This window comes from Cygnus olor, chromosome 1 (genome assembly GCF_009769625.2).
Source record: "Cygnus olor isolate bCygOlo1 chromosome 1, bCygOlo1.pri.v2, whole genome shotgun sequence".
In the NCBI taxonomy this organism is placed as follows: Eukaryota; Metazoa; Chordata; class Aves; order Anseriformes; family Anatidae; genus Cygnus; species Cygnus olor.
Genome location: NC_049169.1, coordinates 115,142,443 through 115,164,024, shown reverse-complemented (window position 1 = coordinate 115,164,024; position 21,582 = coordinate 115,142,443). Strand labels below are relative to the sequence as shown.

The window sequence follows — 21,582 nt, the reverse complement described above, 5'->3', positions numbered from 1 at the left end:
ATTTTCTCCTAGCACTAGGCAAACCAGGCAAGAAAAGATACCAAGTTCTTGTGTGCGTTAACACAGGAGTTCAGTGCAGCTTTACAATCTTTCCTTCAGATACATTTACCAGTATCTATTCAGGGAGCTGTACGAAAATACTGTGGGTACATTGACATGTTCTCTTGAAATCCTCACACTGTTCTTTGAAGAAAATGCATCACAGAAATATTTCAGGTGTCGTGCTGCCCATGCGTCATGTATAAAGCTCCCGATCCAGTAAGGTTTTTCTTCTGAACAGTGTTTTTTTCCTGCAATCTGGGACCCTAAGTGTTTTTCAGAGTTCCTGGTAACAGAGCTTCTGCTCACACAGCACTGTGTCTGGCAGCAGAAGCACGCACCGAGCTCTCCCATGCCGCTGGCACACAGGTGAGCAGCTGCTCCTGCCCCCAACCTTGGGAAGCCATCTGGGCCCCAGAGCAGGACCACAGGCAGGCGGGAGAAGGCAGTGGTGGTGCTGAGACCATGCCCTGCAGCAAAACATACATCCCCTGCTCTGTGGAGGAGGAAAATAAGAAAAACAAGCACGAAAGTAGACAGAAGTCTCTTAGTTGCTTTTTCAGTTGGGTCAGGGGTTGCCATACAGGAGGGAATTAAGCCACATGATGGAGAAGAGGCTGTGGGATATGCCACCCACTGGGGCCGCTGTCACTACAGTGTCAGATATGATGCCTGAAGGTCCACCCTGTTGAGACACACTGAGGAAAACCAACAGAAAGGGAGATTGCTAATGAACTGCTTGAAGGGAATGAAGGGAATTGGTAATGAAAGAGGAGAAATACATAGTGACAGGGGAAAAGAAGACTTCGCAGATCAAAAATAAAATGTGATCACAGTTTAGATAGTAATTTTGGGGGGTTTTAATATTTTTCTTCATAAATGACTTTTGGGAGAAAACTGCTTGCTTTCATACAGTTTTTCATTTCCTTCAAGAGGTTGTAGGTTTTCCCTAGAACTACACAAGAAAGGAAACTCTTCTTTGCAAAGCCTTTTTTTCAAAACTGAAAGCTTTTCTTGCTTAGCAAAGAGGGAGGGAGAACATGGAATGTAAAAAAAAACAACTCAAAAGTTTTCAGGTGTCAGATTGTGTCCACAGCACCCACAAAACAACCCTTTTTTTTTCCCCCCGGCAATTAAAATAGAAAATCCTGTTCTCCTCCCTTGCCCTCTCCCAGTTTCCAGTTGTAAACCACTGTGACTATGGGATGGATGTGATGGGCAGCATGAATATGATGAAGGAAGCAATATCGAAGAGGCACTGCCCAGAGAAAGGGGCAGAGAGAGCAATGAGGGCAGAGGAAGGCTTATCTTCAGCAACAACCACTATTGGGGAGAGAGGAATAGCGCTGTGAAGGAAGGCAGGCAGCAGGGTGGGGGCTGTAGTATGTGAGGAGTTGACTTCTTAAACCAGAAGTCAAAAGGAGGAGGGGTGAGGGCTTGAGGGCTGAGGTTGTATCACAGTGAGAGGAAATGCTTCAGTTCTAGGAGATAGTTTTTTTTTTGCTTGCTTGTTTGTTTGTTTGTTTTTTTAGAGAGATTAACTAGTAAAATTCAAATGTTTTGGGTTAGCTGAGCTTCACAGTGAGATGCTTTTTAATCCTTTTGTTCTTGTTTGTTTGTGAATAAATATACTTTTCAGAATTGGTGTTTTTAAATCTCATTCAGATATAGCTGTTGCTCTCTAACCCCTCCAGATAATCCTGCATGCATACTTACGTCTGGCTGTCTGCTAGCAGCCACCTAACTGTGCTGAACACATTTTGCAGGTGAGGAGAGAGCACCAGGAGAGTACCAAGTAAAGGTGTGTAGTTCAGGCAGTCACTGTGAAGACTTGAGAAACTACTGATTCAGCACTGTAATGTTTAGGTAAATGCTACAACAGCTATTTAAAAGAGAAAAGAGAGACACTTTCTTCTGTATGACTCACTAATCACTGTCTGTGCTGTAAAGCCTGGAGTACAAATTCCTTTTGTCATGAAAATGCTTGCTCCTTTGATCCCCACAACATTATTAAACAGTTCTAAAGAGTAAGTAAATCTTTTGGCACACTCTTTGCAAAATAAGCATTTCAGGATTCAGACGCATGTGGGTGTGTTTGTGATGCTGAGGAGATTGATACTGATACAATTTTTAGCAGTGGGTGCAGACTGTGTGTTGCGTTGGAAAGAGAGAGAGGTTTTCCATCTCCTTTTCCAAAGCATTTATGTAGAAAATTGAAATGCACAGGGTAGCCATGCAGGATGGCTACACAGAGGCTGCCACTGCAAACTGAACACTATTTTGTCCATCAACATTATGGCTATGCATGTAAACCTGCCTACCGACACAGTATGTGCCCATCAGCATGCTACCCAAAGTATTTTTGAAGAATGCCCTCTGCGTTCTCATAATTCAGGCAAAACACATAGGTCGTGTTTCTGGAGTGTCTGATGCTGTTGAGGACATTGCCAGCTCTTTCCCATGACAAACCAAGGCTGCAGACCGGTGGGGCATGAGCTTCAAATTGTGCCCCGTCTTCGTGGGGACCTGCTGCAGGCACAGTGGGTTTTTGCAGGGGTTTCTTCCTTTATCAGAGCACATGTGCATTTGAGTTTGTGAATCACTTCCTCAGCTGCTTTAACACCTAGCAAAGGTGGTCTCTTCTGGCTATGTGGACATGAGCTGAATGCCTGGGTCGGCCAATCTGCAACTGGTAAATTTAGGGCGGGGGGAAATAGTTATCGCTAACAATTTCACCAAAGGTTCTGTGGTATTTACGTAGCAACTTCACAAAGCTTTAGCTAAAATGGGAAAAGCTTATGAGCTTACTGGAAGACTAATGTAAAGCTAAACCATTCAAAGAAGAACGACTGTTTAGAAGTGTAAGAACAGCGTTCTCATGCCACATAGCGCTCTGTGTTAAATAAGTTTATACCCTTCCAACATACCATCTGGCAGCAAATAGTAGATTGGTTTGCATCCCAGCCTGTGATCTTGCAAGAAAAATTAAATCATATATAATAAAATACACTTTAAAAGACAACATTTTCAGTAATGTTCAGTGGAACTAATGGACTTAAAAGTGTTTCCAGTTATCTGTCAGAAAATGTTTGGGTAAACAAGTATCTGCTCTCAATTGTGGTGTGCATAGGAGTAAAGGAATTTATGTCATACTCAGAAACACTGTTGTTTGTGCACATATGCACCCTCCAAGTGTTCAGAACATCCAAATCTGCATTTGTGTCTGAGCCACTACAGTGGGAGGAATCGGATTATGGGTTTTAAACTGGTATAGGCTACCCAAAGTGTGTGCGCAAATGGTTGTGTGTTTGGGAGAAAATGGAGCAAGTGTGCTGTTCTAGGAAGTCAGAGAGGTCCATACTGGTTGTAGCGTTATACAGTCTGTGGAAGTTCACGTGCCCAAGGCACCTTAGAATTGCCTTTCCTCTCTGAGCTGAATGCCCCAACATTTTAGGGGAGATTTATTTATGTCTACGTTGGGTAAGGCAATTACTCCAATTTAAAGCATCTTCTTTCTTGGTAATGTGGTAATTCAAGGAACACTTTGTGCTAAATTCAAATCCATTTAAAGGATGTAGGATGTATTTGTTTAAATTTTTTCAGCAAATCAGGCAAAAATCTTTTACGTCATTAGATCATGTATCTCAAGGAAAATAAACAAGATAAAATACATACTGATGTATCTGCCCTTATTAGGTTTAATACAGGGAAATTAGACTGCCCACTGGACGTATAATGAAATGATTAGGTAGAACCTTCTATCTAGCTGTATACACAGGGCTGCAGAGATTTGATTAGGTTATGTAAAAAATAACAATGGAGACTCAGCTTTATAAGGAGGATGGGTTAAAATAATTCACGAAGAAATTGCTGCAATTAAAAACACTCTAACTGGTATCCAGAGTCTGTTTGTCTCCTTCCATTAAGGGTACATTTTCAGGTTTACATTAATATTCTCTGTGCCTCACCTGTGTCTAGGAACTCTTTCATTTGTCACTCCATGTAAATTTAAATTCAAGCCTCCCAATCAGTTTTTTTAATTGCTAGGTTATTGAGTAAGTATATAATTCTTAGCTTAGACGCTGAACATCTGTTGCCATTTGTGTCCAATATGTAATTACAGCAGGGGGAGCTGGACAATCGGAGATTAAAAAGATGCTGCTTAATCTTACACCACATGTTTCCACTTAAAAAGAATAATACGCTAGAGAAATCTCATTGTAACTCATGGTATATCTGCTTCTCTCCCTGTTCCTGCTCTGTACATAAGATTTCATTTAATTTCTTTCTGAAATCACTGAAGTCCTTGTGTTTGGACTTGGGAGTGCATTTACTTAGGCCTCGTGTGGCCTGTGTGTTACGGCATGATCAGAAGGTCTCCGTTCCTTTTTTTTTTTTTCCCAAATGAAAAATTGTACCTTGTGGTCTTCCTTTCCTCTGGGTAATTCTATGTGTATTTCTGTGGAGTAGAAATGGAGATGAATTTTTACAAAGAGAACCAAGCATTTGGGGAAAACGGGCTCTAGCATCAGTAAGCTGGGCAGAAAGCTTGGATGTGGCTGCCTCTGGAGGCTGCTAATGCAATCTGCCCTCAAGTTTTGTGGTTAAGGCATCAAATGTACCTATGAAGGAGACCATGATGTGTCTTTCCCTTTTCACAAGATTGGACTGTAGAATTTCCAGCAGGACTGTTCAGATGTATGTGCATTTACAGGAGAGCGAGAAGTAGCAGCTGTGGTACGGTGAAGGCAAGTGCTAGGGAAGGGGCAGAAGGCCAGTGGTTGAGCAGTCATCAAGATGGCACAGTATGCTTTGTCTTACTGCAAAGCAGTGTTATCAACGTCCTTTGTAATTACATTTATGCAAATGGGTACATAAGAGCTGATAAAACACACTGAGCTTTAAGAAGGGACTGGAAGAGAAGAATTGGATGCTGTATGGAGCAAGAAATGATACTGCAGAGGCAAGCAACATGGCAGTAAAGAGTCACAGTGGTGCTTGCCTCAGAAGCTTCCTCTGCAAGTGACTTTTCACCAAAGTGTGAAAACGTGTGTTGGGCACAACTGCAGAACATTCATGGACTTTGCCCCATGTATATCCCATTGGAGATGCTGCTGAGAGAGTACTGTACTTGTTCAGCAAGGCAATATTCTGGGTGTTTTCTGGGTACTTGGGCGTGAACCAAAATACTCCAACAGCTCATGCAGAGGACGGAGCTCTGATAGCAGTTCTGTTGGGATATTCAGCTTCTGCTAAGGAAGAAGAGGCTTGCTTAATCCATGTGTTGTAAAGGCTTTCTTGTGATCCTTAAAGCCTTTCTTGTGATCCTTTTTCTTCCTGAATGTTCAATGGCAATGCGCTTCTGCCTGTTCAGACCACCAAACTATTTTCCTGCCCATCCCTCTTTCTCCAGGTGTGAACATAGTCTTCGCTTCTCTACAGAAGACCCGCACAACAACATGCATCTCAACATTTGACAGTCCACCTAGGGAGTTTCATGGGGCTGAAACCGAAAAAAGACAGTGTACAGGGAGCTCAGATTTGTGCCTTACTGCTTTAGTGAGGGGCATATCAGGAAAGCTACTCCACCTTAGCTAAATGTCCTACATCCTCCATTCAAGGTAAATATCAGACCCTTCAGAAACAGGAACTCGAAGCCCTGGCCGGACAGGCATATGCATGTTGAGTAACTTGCTTGAATTGTTGCTGGTTCCGTTGAGAAGGTATGTGGAATAGCAAAATGTAGGCATTGAACTTGAAGATGACAGTTAATTTACTTAAGGTGTGTGGGTGTGTGGATGTGTCTGTCTGCAGCTTTTGTGCTGCCTAAATGCCAGTGGTCCTTTAGTATCATTTTACTACATTTATAAACCTTGTAGCACTTTTGAACCATCCACAGGAAGAGGTAGGAAGGCAAGAGACAGCACTTGCATTACCCACACAGGTCTCCATGCAGCTGGCAAAGCTCATTCTCAGAAGATGTTAATTTTGCATCCACATTTAATACTGAAAAACTTACTTATTTTGCTGTAACATTATTGTTTTCTTGTTTTCCTGGTTATTCACCATTGGACTCCTCTTGTCTCTGTAGGTCTATTTTTCCCCAAATCTTCAACCAATGTAAATTCCACCAAATTTTGATTCCCTCAAAAATATTTCAGGAGTTTTTCTGTAAGTTTACATTTTTCAAGTATGCTGTATAATACATTTTTCCACCTTCTATTGTGTCCTTGTAAAATCATGTCAGAAGAAATATTGACACTTAGCATACTGAAATTTAATTAAGCGTTAAAGTTATTCGGGAACCTTGTTAATCTGTGGACCAAAATAATGGTACAGGCATCTCTGCAAAGTTTTGCTGGGCTTTGTCAAGATCTTTAAGGTCCCTTCCAACCCAAACCATTCTATGATTCTATGAAGATGTGTTTTTTGGACTGGCATATTCCACTGCTTTATTTTAGTTATGCTTGAAATCCTCACTGATGAGATTTCTTGACTCACATGAACTCTCCCTTTATGTAAACACACAAAGGATATCATTTGATGCAGTTTCCTTGAACCATTGAAGAAAAAGTGGTGATTAAAATGCATACATGTATTTAAAGAGCAAATAGTGTTATTGTAGCTGGATTGCATTTTTGTCTTCCCTTTACTTTAAAGGTCTGCTTCTTTTAGTGATCTGTGATTTTTTAATTTTTTTTAATATATTTTATTTTAATGATATTAGTGATTTGCATTACAGAATCACATTATTTTGGTAATTCTAACTTAAAGAATTCTATCCAGTGGAAGATCATAAGGAAAAATCAAGTTTGTCTTACTCTACCACTCATTAAAAATGAAGTTCTAGGTTTCCATCAATATGTCTGCCTTCACTAGGTGCTGACCTGATCTTGATTTATTTTGTGTTGTGTAGAGACTTTGTGGCCAAAGCCAGGCTGTGACACAGACCTTTGCTTTTTTGTGCTGCCCACAACCTTGAGATTGTCCCATGAGGGGTCTGAACATCACATAGGTGTGCTATTTCTCGAACGGTGCAGGCTGTTTCAGCAAGGAAGTATGCTTTATTTTTCTGATAGCATGGACCTGGTTTCTTAAAGACAGAATGTGTTGTCTGCCCCTTCTAAAGACACCTTTAGAAAATGATTGCAAATTCTTGCAGAACGCTTACAGTGACAACACCGAGAAGACTCCAGCTCTGCAAGAAAATGATTGATGGCCAACGGTAAGCACCCGCATATTGCGTCCCTGTTGAAACGCATTCATTTGATCTCAGGGGCATTCATTTAATCTAAACTGCGTTTTGAAACTGGAGTACCCTGCTCATGTTATAGTGAAGTAGGTTTTTTTGACAGTACCCATTTTTGGGGAATAGTATATAATATGGAGCATGTATTACTGAACCTGTCTTAATGTAGAAAGATCTGGGAGTTTGCTGAAGATGAGATATACTTCTAAAGTCCTGTTCCCTAAAATGCAGGTAAAAATAGCCAAGCTCTTCCCTTACAGATATCACTTAATTTGTTCTCCCTCAGCAAAAGCACTTCAGGGGCTGCAGAGACTGCAACTTGGTTCTCTTTAGAGAGAATTTTATCTCCTGTCTCATTAGCTTGCTTCAAAGTTCATATTTTTTCCCTGTGCCAGTCAATGTTTGCAAAGCTTCCAGTCTCAGAAACTCCTTAAAACTTGTTTTACTGAACCATAGCCATTTTAGTGTGCTTTTCCATTGACTCCAACAGGCTCAGCATCAGGCCAATAAAGACTATTTGTCAGTGTATCCATGAATTATATTGACCTGTATCATGCCAAATTTCATCAGTGTGTTTGCAGTTCCTAAGCTCTTTGGCACAACAAGAATGTTATAGAGTTGGCACTGCTTGGAAATTGTACAGCTTTATAGTGCTAGGTAAATAATAATACTATTTTCTATCTGCTAATGGAAGACATGAAGTTCTTTTAACAAATCTATGTGCTGCTGTTCTGCTGGGGGCATTTGTCTCCCCCCCTCCCACCCAACAAAATGGATTTTCTGACATTTCTGTGACCTCTTAGAGAAAGAATTAGGTGCACCAGTTACCAAGCAACAGAAAGTCAGGCAACACACTTTCAAAGCGCTCTAATTGCCCATAATGGTAAGAGCAGCATCCACATTCACAAAAGCTTCGTAGACTTGATACTTATTCTGCTGCAGGAACTCATTTACCTTTTATCATCAGTATGCTGTTAAGCTGTAATCACCAGAAGGAGGAGATGCAAGTCTGAAGGATCTGTGAGACTTGGACCTGCTCTGCATATAGAAGGCCATAAGGAACAATTGTCCTTTTCACGATTCATTTTGTTTATCTAGGATGTTTTAAGTGCTTAACTCACAAGAGGGAAGGCATATTCATCTAAACAATATTAAAATCAGAGTGAATGTGAAAAAATAACTCACAAAGCATTTGAAAAATTTAAATGAGGAACCAAAGGAAGTCTTTGAAGGACAATGCATTTTGACAATTTATCCTCTAAGGTTTTAAAATGACATATTTCTTGAGTCACACAATGAAATCTTAATGGAGGGAGGAGAAATATATGGTTGAGTATTTGAAAGATTTACTTTTTTCCCACAGCTTCTACCTGACTGCATGTGAGGAATCAAGCTGTATGACACCTCGTCATATGGCACATCTAGGTCACTGCAGGCCACTCCTTGAAGCTTTTCCATTGTCCTCAAAGGCTGGAATAGTCTCCATCTACTCTTCACTACCACTTTCCTCAGTGGGCTTTAAGAAATATTTTGCTTCAAGCACCACATGGCTTCTCATGAAAACCACCATTATGAAGGGGCAATCCTAGTCTTTGCCACTGGGCCTTTCACCTTTACCTTGTCATTTCCTGCAAAAGATGGTGTTGGCCATGGGCTGGGACAAGCGACACTCACTAACTTCACAATCCCACTGCTGTGCCTTGGTGAAGCCCCTTCAGTCCTGAATGAGAGAGGTTGTGTGTCTGTGCTCTGGATATCAATAACCCTCTTTTCTCCACTCCAGCAAAAGCAAGTTTTAGTGTTCAAAAAGGGCTTGCCAGCATTTCTGTATATACTTTCATTTATTTTCAAGCATACAGATGTGTTTCTTTAGAAAAAGTAAAGCTCTAGGGCTTCATTCTCATGTCTTTTTTGCCAGGGTTAACTGCAGTGAAGATAATAGACGTTATATTGGCATAAGTAAAGGCAGGGACCAGAAGCCAAGTATTTTGGCTTAAGACCCAAAGCAAAGCATACTCTAAACTTAGCGTGGCATTCTGAGTAAGAAAACACCTCACACAAGAGATATTTCTGTAATTTTTTTTTCTTTTTCTCTTTTCCCTTTTGGCTGTGCTTCTGTCCTCTCACCAGAAATGAAGTTTAATGGAGTGGTATCATACAGTGGAGGTGAAATGGCCAGGGGCTTAGTCATGCACTTTGTCAAATGCCATAGCTCCAGTCCAGTAAAGCCCTTAGGCATATGACTGCTTTCAGAGAGTCTCACAAAATGATACAATACTTCAAATTGAGCCATGAATTGCCAAGAAACATGCATACAGGATAGGTAGCTACTCACTATTTTGAACTGTTATAAGGGAAAAAGTAAAGCAGAGGTTAAAGTATCTACACGCACATAGACATTTGAGCTCTGTTTTTCTATTTTGGACCTTTTTACTTCAATGACTATGTAATTACCATCATTTCCAGTGGAGTTACTTTGAAATTACTATGTAGTTTACTGTATCTGTCTAATTAACTTGTCTCACAACTGTAAGTGGAATCATTTCCAATCTGGAAAGCACTTCTTTGGAACCATATTCTGATAATTCAAGAATATTTCTGCTATGTTTTCAGCTCTTAGAGTAGCTATTGTTTAGAAACATACAGTCTTGAGGCTTGAGAGTAAATAGAGAATTATTGTGTTTGCCTGGTGCTTAAAATGAAGCTATTTTTCCTGGGTTTGGTTAACCCACTTTTAACAGGAATTGATCATACTGTGAATTAGAACTTCCATTAGGAACTACATGTCAGAAAAGCACAAGTGGTTCTGGTTGAATTTAGATTTTCACTGCTGGAGGGTGCCTGGGAGCATATTTATGCTGACTCTTGCTGTTAATGTGGAAATATAAGTGGCATCCTCCTGGAGTTATACTAACCCCTTAAATCTTACCCACCCTCTTTTTATTATAAATTCAGATATTAACCTTGTAATCAGTATTACTGTTGGTAGATAAGTCAAGAAATAAATATCAAGACTTCTCTGTATGAGCAAGGTTTACAACTGAGAGTAAGATGGGGAGAGCAAAGTTGGAGTGGAAGACTGCAGAAAGGTTCTCGTCCTAATATATGTTTTATTTTGCCTCATTATTGCAATCATTGTGGAAACAAACTTCACTTCTAGCACATCATTACTGTACTTTGTATGATATCCTGATATCAACAACAGTTGACTCAGCCTTGTGATAGCAGAAAAGTATACAGATGTTGTTATCCAGTTATGAGAAGCCTTTGTAGACAGCTTGATTAAAACAAAACAACAACAACAACAACAACAACAAAACAAACAACAGTTCACGTCCTCTTGCATTTCTGGCAACACACTGATGAAGGTTTATTCAAGTTCCTGATGATAAATTTGCTATCACTGCAATGAGGGCAGTGAGAGAGTGAAAGAAAATTATGATATATACATACCCTCATGATATATGTGCTCTCTGGAGAAAGAGACGCTCTGGCTCTCAGCATAATTTTGCATAGTTCTGTTTTCTTGTTTTTGGAAAGATTACAGACCAGAAAATAAGGGTTTTCTATTGCTGGTGAAAGGGAAGATCGAGAATGTGATTTTCATTGCTCATTCTCCCCACCCCAAAGCACACAGACACATTCGTAAGTGTGCTCTCCAAACTGTTAATACATGTAAAGGCTTTCTAAGTCTTAAACACTGTTTTCTGTCTTTCTCTGAGATTGCTGCAGGGAATGACTTTAATATATGTTTAGTTTTGATTTACTTTTTCTCAGTGGTTAACATTATATTACATGGCAAAATATTAACCGTCTGCCATTAATTTTCTTTACCGTTATTCCAACTTTCTGAAATTGATAAAGTCTCTGAAAGGTTTTCATTTGAACTTTAATCACCCTCAACTCATGCCCCTGAACATTCCCTATGTAGGTTTCTTATGCCTGACACTAAAATGAGCAGCACTGCAACCAGGTCTTATGAACAGTTGTACCTGTTACTTCACTTACGTACAACAAATGGCTTTGGCACCCATCAGTCAACTATCTTAGTAACATGCCAGGGGATCTGGCATCTCTAGGGAGAAGTTCCTTTCTCTGGTGTATATGAGGGAAATGAGAAGGAGCAAGTTCCTCCATACTGAAATGTTTCACAAAGCAGGGAGCCATGTGCTCTGGGAGCACATGGCAAATTAGCTAGGTCTGTATGCAAAACCTTCCAGGTACTGAAAATGAATTGAGGGACACTGAGAGCCCTTTTACATCCTTAACATAAAAACATACGTTCACTTTCTGAAAGTTCAAAAAAAAAATCCTTAAGAGGATAGGAAAATAAAAGTAAAGAGGGTGGGGAAACCTAACTTCTAGCTCCTTCCTTCATTTTCTTCATCTAGTTAACTGTTTTTGAGTGACAAAAGTGATTCATATTTTCTTCACACTATTTTCAAAGACAGTTCCACATGTCCTTTGCAGCAGAAGCCCACCTGTGAAGCTTTTTAGCTCTGCTTCTTACCTCCAGTACCTTCAGCTATTGTCCGGACCTGGAGATCCCATTTCTTTTGTGTTCAGGATGAAATCCAGTGCTGTATGAAAAGGATGATATGAATGTATCTGTCATTTGCAAATTCACATTTTCTGCTCTAGCTATTGGCAGCATTTCCAGGTTCTGGACTAGCAGCTCTCAGCGTCTCACTGGCTGCAGATTTCTCTAGCTCTCAAAAATGGAAAATTGCTCTGGATTTGTTCCTGGAAGGCACTATGAGTTTGCAAAAAATGATTGCCGCAGAAGACCTTATCTGTAATAGCAACCCTTGTGGGCATGCTCAAGAAAAATAAGTTTAGAACTGTTGTGGTATGTACCTATAACTGTATTTCATTTATTCCATAAATACCATGCAATATTACAGGCATAGATTAGTCTGTAAAGTTAGATGTGGGTGCTGGCTGGGGCTGCTGGCACTTGTTTATCACACAGATAGCGAGTAGCAGTAGTAACTCACTCCTACCAGGAATGGCAACATATATCTGCCACCTTGTTTTGTGTGCTGTCTCCTCCTAGTCACCTGGAGGCTAATGTCAATGGAAGATAAACTGGTTCCAGTCATGCATATGAAATATTAAAAAGGCAGTAAGCCGTAGAGATGGCATCTCTGTCTTCACTGTCAGAGCCTCCTCCTGAATACAGTAAGTACCGTGTTACAGCAAGAGAACGACTTGTTATCTAGCTCGAAAAGTGGCAGTCTGATGCAGATGTAACCAATCAATGTCTGATTTTCATCTGTTTGACTCAGAAATTGTTCACACTTTTGGCCCTCTGAAGCATGGGTTCTGCCACATATCATCCTGTACCTACTTCCTGAGAGCATTGTTCATGAGTAACTTCTGTACCTGGCTCATACAGAGCCACTCTTGGAGATGTGCTCTTGGGTGAAGGTTTTTTTCACACTGGTTCAGAGAGAAGAAGACTGCAGGAGACTGGCTGTGGTCCTAGAAACTATTTCAGTGACCACTCAGGTGCATGGATCTGAGGTTGCTCAGGGCCTGGTCATTGTTACAGTCTTGTTGGGCTGGGATAGCTCTGTGGAGCTGGGATGTGTGCTGAGCACTGTGCTGGGCTCTGGGGGCTTTGTAGAGATGTGCAGCCCATTTCTCTTTGGGAGGGGGACCTTTTATATGAACTGCTCTTGCTTCTTTTGGTTTTGATCACCCAAGGTATCGCCATTGCTTGCAGTGATAGTAAGTACTGCAGGGAAGGAAAAACTGGCTTTTAAAAGCCTACTGATACTATTTCATGAAAATATTTTTCTTTTAAAAATAAAATTGTCTCCTCATCCAGGGTAAGGATGAATGAATATGGAGGGAAAGATTTTTGTCTTGGTGAGCATCTTTCTACAAAATCCTCATGCCCAAATTATTCAGAATTTTGGCAGCCAAGAGGCCAGATCTTCAGAGTCCAGCCCTCTGAAACAGATAAAATGGGTGAAAAAATCTCAAATTCAGAAGCCTTTCCTTTCCCTTCTGATCTTCTCCTTATCCAGGCACATTTAAGTTCGTTTGGCCTTTTCTGTTTTTCTGGAAAAGTCTACATGAAAGGAGGTAAGGAACCAGCTTTTTGACTTTGACCTGATTTGTCCTCACTGTCAGGAAGCCTTTGCATTCTCACCTCAGACCCTTACCATTCGTTCATGTGTCTTCCCCGAATGGGATCAGTATCCTGTTCTGTGAAATGGATTTGCAGAGCATTAACCACAGGACAGGCTCCAGCCTTGCAGGTCAGTTCCTCACAAATTTTCTATACTTACCTGGGATGCAGTGTGGCCAGCCCCATGAGTAGGGCAGGTAGATTCTTTTTCACTATATTATTATATATTTTTTCCAAGGAGAGCTACTCCTTGCCTTTGCAGGTAGCAACAACCTGCTGTTCTGCAGACATGACCTTCAGTGCTGGGTAGGCTCAGGGAGGCTGTTTATGCGCACAAACTCTTGGAGAGTGCAAGCTGTCACAGGGTGACCAGGTTGCAAACTCCTGGGTGCTACAAATTAGTTTTTAGCACTTCATACAAACTCTTCAGGTGTTTTGCGCAGCTGTTATCTCCATCTCTGAGGTTTGTCTGGAATGCTTTGGCAACAGAAGGCAGGATTCTCAAAATAACATGTTCACTGTCTTCTAGAAGTTCATCTAAATGCAATGCTGTCAGTGAAAGTATCTTATTCTGTGTAAACACGTTCACTTCCTGGATGTTCTTTTTCAAATCCTCAGTGGGAAAGGGAATGGAGGCCCATGACCTCAGATGAACATCCTGATAATGTCCACTGTCCTGTCTGAAGTAACAGCTTTCTCGTGAAAAAATGCAAAAAGTATTACCTCCTCGTCTATGTCTGACTCTTTCCATTTTTATACCAGTCCTCACTCTTCTTTCTCACATGTGGTACAACTGTTCCACATTATTTGACTCCCCATCATGCAAAGGAGTCGTCTGGTCAGAAGTACTATGTTGTCTTTGCTAAAGCACTAACTAGGTAGTTTGATACAGCTTTCAATGAGACATTTCATGCTAACCAAGGAAGATATGCAATGCTTACCCATAAATATCAAAATATATGATTGCATGATAGAAGTTATGCATGAGTAAGGAGCTAGACAGAATTAAAGTTTCATGGGTCCCTTTTGTTCCTTTTTTTTTTTTTTTTTAAGGGTTTGGTTGAGCAATGCAACATTTTGAATGTAATTCTTTAAAAAAAAAAATAGAAGATTGAAATCAAATCTTATGAAGCTTTACTGAATCCTTTATATCAGTATTCATTCAGATTCCCAGTTCAGATCTGAACTAAATGTCAGGGAACTGAAACTCTTTTATCTTTAATCCATGAGAAAAGAGTGCAACACAGACATTACTAGTGTGTCATATGCTATTTGCTAGCTACAATTGCTTGAAGGATATGTCTTAAATTTTATTTCTGACTTTGGGGAGTGTGGTCACTTAGAGCTGTCACTGACAAGCACATTAACTTAGTACATTTGTGTGGAAAGACAGTATGAATCACCAGTGGAGATGTGAGTGGGCCACCTTACAGCTGAAGTCATAATTTCATATTTGCAGGAAGTGAAATATAAAACTAGTAAAAGTTCCTATTTCTAAAATGGGCACAAGATTATATGCGTCTAATCCTCCCATGAAGAACGAAGCTTGACCAGTGGTACAAGGGAGGAGGTGTTACAGAAACATTAACCAGTCTGTGAAAACAGCCATTCTCTTGGATCCTAGAGACACAGTCTTTGTTGTTCGGAAATTATACACAGGCAAATAACAAGGAATTTCTAACTTTGTCTTGAATTTCTAGCTAGCAGTGCCCTCTTCTTCAAAGAGGGGCCAATATATCTGCACATGTTCTGTATACTGGTAAGGTATGTTGAGCCTTTCAATAGAGGCTATCATACCTTCAGATAGCTATGAAAGCCCAATATGACTGTGTAATCTATACACTTCATTGGGACTTTTGGAGAGCATTGACATGTCTTTTTTTTCATTCTAGGCATGCACACAAACTGATGTTTTCCAGAAGGCTAGGTGCATGTCATGGCCTATATCATGCATGTACACTCTGTGTACGCAGGATATTCCAGATTAACAGAGGGGTAGCTAGCTCATGTCCTGCCAGACCGCCATCTTTGCAATGACTGTATAGAAAGGTCTGTGGAACAAATTCATGAGAGATGATGTTTGCAAGACTTTTAGAAGTAAAAGTCTAAGGAACGTAGCCATGCACATGCCAATGAAGTTGTGGATGCTTCTAGGATTAGCTGAAAGCATTAGCTGATATCAGCGGTAGGCGGCCTTGCACAGTTGGCCCTGTATCCAAAGCAGTTCTAGTCCGGGCATGAGATACCTCCTCTTTGACAAGAGCAAATAACTACTTCCTGTGTCATACTACAGATATGATAACTATCTAACAATGCAGTAGTCCTTTGTTACTGTTCTACAGAAATGGATTCTTATTTTGGTCTCTGTACTAACTTCTTGGATGAGCATACACAAACAATGAGTGAATCAATGAGAACAGGAGCAGTAATTCAAGGCAATGCAAAGGAATTCAAGGTAATGCAATTCTAAGGTATATGCATGGGAAAGAAACCAGTCTCTGAGACTTGTGGACCAAATGGGGTGCCTGTGCTGCACAGACTCCTTCTTTACCCACTAGCACAACTTGGGATGTGTCAAATTTGGTCCAGTACAATTCAGGTCTAATGAAATCCCCTGCTGCACCACATAATAAACAAGAGAGGTGTTGACTGACTGTGTACTGATTGCAGTTTATGAAATGAACAGCAGGTGGGAGAGAAGCAATATGCATCCTCTGGTAGACCTCCAGATAACAATGCTACATCTGAAAATATGAAGCATGATAGTCGTGAAATGAAACCTTTTATACTGTGCTACTTGAAAATGGGAATTGGGAGGGAGCAGAGTGGTGGCATAGAGGAAAGGGGAATGTGAAATAATGGGATTTGTTTATAAAATTATTTTTCTTTTCAGTCTCTTTGGTCCTTTTCCTATTTCATACTCATATTTCTCTGTTTCCTGACAGTTTTGTCATCTGTCAGCCCTTCCCAAGCAGTATGCCTCCAGATGATATCTGCCTGCCTTGGTGGCAGGCACCTCCCTGACTATTCATCTGTCTCTTGCTTCCTACCTTTATGTTCTGTCAACGTGTTTATTTCATATCAGGTTCTCTGTGCCCCATCTTGCTGCTGCCCTTAAGCCTATCCATCCCTCTCCATTAATATCTAAATATTAGAATCATAGAATATCCCGAGTTGGAAGGGACCCATAAGGATCATTGAGTCCAACCCCTGGCTCCACACAGGTCTACCCAAAAATTCAGATCATATAACTAAGAGCACAGTCCAAACGTTTCTTAAACTCTGACAGGTTTGGTACCATGACTACGTCCCTGGGGAGCCTGTTCCAGCGCACAAATAGCAATGTCATGTTTGATGCACCCCAGGATACAGTTGGCCCTCCTGGCTGCCAGGGCACACTGCTGGCTCATATTCAGCTCGCTGTCAACCACAACCCCCAGATCCCTCTCTGTGGGGCTGCTCTCCAGCGTCTTGTCACCCAGTCTGTACGTATAGCCAGGGTTGCTCCGTCCCAGGTGCAGGACCTGGCACTTGCTCTTGTTAAACTTCATGCGGTTGTTGATTGCCCAGCTCTCCAATCTGTCCAGATCTCTCTGCAAGGCCTTTCCACCCTCAGAGTCAGCAACTCCTCCAAGTTTAATATCATCAGTAAATTTGCTCAAAACACCTTCTAGTTCTACATCCAAATCATTTATAAAAACATTGAAGAGAACTGGCCCTAAGTTTGATACTAAATTGCACAGGTAGGCATCCAGATGGGTCTTGAATATCTCCAGAGAAGGAGACTCCACAACCTCCCTGGGCAGCCTGTTCCAGTGCTCTGTTACCCTCACCATGAAGTTCTTTCGCATATTGCTGCGGAACTTCCTGTGATCCATTTTGCGGCCATTGCCCCTTGTCCTATCCCCACAAACCACTGAAAAGAGGTTGGCCATATCCCTTTGTCTCCCACGCTTCAGGTATTTATAAATATTGATAAAATCTCCCGTCAGTCTTCTTTTCTCAATGCTGAACAGACCCAGGTCTCTCAGACTTTCCTCATAGGGAAGATGCTCCAGGCCCCATATCATCTTTGTTGCCCTCCGCTGGACTCTTTCCAGGAGATCCCTGTCTTTTTTGTAACGGGGAGCTCAGGACTGGACACAGTACTCCAGGTGAGGCCTGACCAGGGCAGAGTAGAGGGGGAGGATCACCTCCCTTGACCTGCTGGCCATGCTCCTTTTTATACATGCCAGGATGCCATTGGCCTTCTTGGCCACCAGGGCACACTGCTGGCTCATGGTCAACCTGTCGTCCACCAGGACCCCCAGGTCCTTCTCCAGACAGCTCCTCTCCAGCAGGTCATCCCCCAGCCTGTACTGATACGTGTGGTTGTTCCTTCCCAGGTGCAAGACTTGCTCTTGTTAAACCTCATTTGGTTTCCTCCTGCCCAGCTCTCCAGGTCTCCAGGTCTCGCTGAATGGCAGCACAGCCTTCTGGCATGTCAGCCACTCCTCTCAGCTTCGTATCATCAGTATACTTGCTGAGGGTGGACACGATCATCAAGATCGTCGATGAAGATGTTGAACAAGACCGGACCCAGCACTGAACCCTGGGGAACACCGCTTGTCAAAGGTCTCCAACTGGACTCTGCGCTGCTGATCACCACTCTCTGAGCTTGGCCAGTCATCCAGTTCTCAACCCACCTTACTGTCCACTCGTCTATCCCACACTTTCTCAGCTTTGTTAGCAGGATGTTGTGGAAGACAGTATCAAAAGCCTAGCTAAAGTCAAGGTAGACGACATCCACTGTTCTCCCCCCATATACCCAGCTGGTGACGTCATCATAGAAGGCAATGAGGTTGGCTGAGCATGATTTCCCCTTGGTGAATCTATGCTGACTACTCCTCATAACCTTCTTCTCTTCCAATTGCTTGGAGATGACATCCAGAATAAGTTGTTCCAACACCTTTCCAGGGACAGAGGTGAGACTGACTGGCCTGTGGTTTCCCGGATCCTCCTTCTTGCCCTTTTTGAAGACCGGAGTGACATTGGCTATCCTCTGGTTTTCAGGCACTTCTCCTGTTCTCCAAGATCTGTTAAAGATGATAGAGAGCTGTTCGGCAATCACCTCTGCCAGCTTGCTCAGCACACGTAGATGCATCCCATCAGGACCCATGGATTTGTGTGCGTTGATCCCACTCAGACACTCGTGAACCACTCCTCCTCAACCAGACGAGAGCTTTCCATCTCCCAGACTCTTTCTCCTCCCTCCAGGGACCAGGAGTCCCGGGGGGAGACTTTGAAGCAAAGACTGAAGCAAAGAAGGCATTCAGTATCTCTCCCTTCCGAGCGTCCCCTGTTACCAGGATACCTGCCTTGTTCAGCAGGGGACCCACATTATCCCTAGTATTCCTTCTACTGTTTACATACTTAAAAAACAAACAAACAAACAAATAAAACTACTTATTATCCTTTATCTACTTTGCCAGCTTCATCCCCAGGTGGGCTTTGGCCTTCCTCATCGCATCCTTGCAGGCCCTGGCAACACTTCTATACTCCTCCCAAGGGGACAGGCCCTTTTTCCACATTTCCTAGACCTTCCTCTTCCTTTTGATCTTGTTGATGAGCTCCTTGCTCATCCATGCAGGTCTCCTGCCCTCCTTCCCCAATTTCCTACTCTTTGGGGTACACCAATCCTGTGCTTGGAAGAAGCGCTGTTTAAATGTTGCCCAGCTCTCACAAGCACCCTTGCCTTCTAGCAAACTAGCCCATGAGAAATTCCCAAGTAGGTCCTGGAAGAGGTTGAAGTTGGCTCTCTGAAAGTCCAGGGTAGCAATCCTGCTTTTTGCCTTACTTCTTCCACCAAGTTCCATCTTGAACTCCACCATCTCATGATTGCTGCATCCCAAGCTGCCCCCAGCCTTCACATCCCTAACAAGCCCATCCCTGTTGATAAGAACAAGGTCAAGAAGAAGCAGTACCCCCCACCTCGTTGTCTCCTTCACCACTTGTGTCAGAAAATTATCTTCAGCACATTATAGGAACCGTTTGGACTGTCCGTGCCTGGCAGAGTTGCTTACCCAACAGATGTCTGGATGATTGAAGTCTCCCATGAGAACCAGCATTCCGGATCACAAGGCTACTTCCAGCTGCTTGTAGAAGGCCTCATCAACCTCCTCCACCTGATCTGGTAACCTGTATCACACCCCCACAACAGTGTCACCCATGCCAGCTTGCCTCTTAATTCTCACCCACAAGCTCTCCAATCGTTCTTCAGCCTCCCCCAGGTGGAGCTGAGTACATCTTAATTGCTCTCTCACATAAAGGGCAACTCCTCCTCCTTGAGCAGAGGGGGTCTTTGAAGGCTCCCTTAGGCAGAGCTTGAGGAGCAGCCATTTCTAAGGCCTAAACTGTATTCCTGGGGGCGAATGGCAATCTTGAGTATGTTATTCACTGGAGAAGAATGCTTAGGAGGGGAATGATTCGGCAGGCAGCTACGTAAGAATGGGAAAGAACATAATAACAATCCACAACACAGAAATCATGTGAGAGACTTGGGGTCAGAATGAGAAAGTACTCAGGGATGAATCCTGAGGACCTGGTAGCCCAAGGGCTCTTGAAAGTTCATTTTGTGATTAAAGCCTGGCCAGATGCACAGAAAAAGTTCCAGAAGGTGGGAGAATGGAGTGAACAATGTAGGTAGTATGAAGGTGTATGCAAGGAGGGGATATGAGAAGAAAAAGCAGAGATTGAAACTAATGGTATTCACAGTGTACTGGGTAATGAGGCAGAGGATTGGAGATAGAGGGACTTTCAGGAGGAGTCGGGCCCAGGCTGGAAAGGAGAGGAAGAGAGACAAAGGAATAGCAGGCAGGGAAAGCTACCTGTATAGTAACCTTAACCCTAGCAGGGGCAGGCTTTGAGAAGATGTTTTTTAAGTGTGGCCAGGCTGGCCATTTCAAATAGGAGTATCCGGAGTGGAAGAAGGAGGAGAGATTGCTGTTATAAATTCAGAATAGGGGAGTTGGGGCTTCTCAGAAAGCCAGCTCTCTGATAAGTGAAAAAGTGTACCTCAGTGGTTTAGGTAAGGATATGGGGATCACTCTACAATTATTGTCGTGGGCAAAACAGACTTAGCATAGGAAGATTAATAAAATTTATTACCTATTGCTGACGGGCTAGAGTGGTGAGAAACAAAGAAACAACCTGGGGGTTCCTTCTCCCATCCACTCTCTTCCACCTCTTCCCTGTCTTGAGTGGTGATGGGGGGCCGTGGTCAATCCGTGGTGCTTAGTTTCCACTGCTCCTTCACAGTTGCTCTCTCCCCTGCTCTGGTGTGGGGTCCCTCCCATGGGGTGCCGACCTTCCTGGGCTGGTCCTGTGTGGGTTTTTCCACAGGCAGTGGCTCTTTGGGAGCTGCTCCAGGTGTGGGTCTGTGCCGCGGAGTCTATTCGTCAGGAACAGGTTGGTCTGGCTTGGGACACCCAGGGGACCTCCTCCCTCCGATCACCTGCTCCTGCATGGGCTCCTCTCCATGGGCTGCAGCATGGAGATGTGCTCTGCTGTGGTACACCATGGGCTGTGGGGGTGGAGTCAGCCTGCTCCACCACGGGCTTCTCTGTGGGCTGCGGGGGTGTTTTAGCTCTGGCACCTGGAGTGCCTTCTCCCCCTCCTTCTGCACTGACCTTAGTGTCTGCAGGGAGGTTTCTCACTCCTCACTCTTCCAGCTGCTGTTCTGCAGCAGGTTTTTTTTCCTTTTCTTGGATGTGCTCTCACAGAGGCACAAACTGCATTGCTCATGGCTCGGGTCTGGGCAGTGGTGGGCCCCTTTGGAGCTGGCTGAAACTGGCCCTTATCTGCCACAGGGCAGCTGTTGGATTCTTCTCACAGGGGCTACCACTGCAGCCCCCCTGCTACCAGAACCTTGCCACGTAAACCCAATACACTAGGACAAGTAGGTCATTGCTGGCCCGTAAAGTATCAGAGCTTAAATTAACTAATGAAATCCTAAATGTGATGGGGGTAGAAGAGACTGGGATAACTGTTACTTTTTGGGGATACCAAGCTGAGACTAAGGATAGAATTATCATTGGGCAATTATTATATGTACCCAAGGCCTGGACTAACTTGGTAGGAAAGGATTTGATAATGAAACTGGGCATTCGAATAATAA

At 42.8% G+C, this 21,582-nt stretch overlaps 1 long non-coding RNA gene across 1 annotated transcript; it reads right to left on the bottom strand.

Annotated features, from left to right (window-relative positions):
* Positions 1-1,767: 1,767 nt before the first annotated feature.
* On the bottom strand, positions 1,768-21,091 carry LOC121061614. Its single transcript, XR_005815186.1, has 3 exons — positions 20,574-21,091; positions 11,799-11,868; positions 1,768-2,728 (listed from the first exon to the last, which is right to left on the bottom strand). It is a non-coding gene; the product is annotated as an uncharacterized LOC121061614 (long non-coding RNA).
* Between the last annotated feature and the right edge of the window lie 491 nt (positions 21,092-21,582).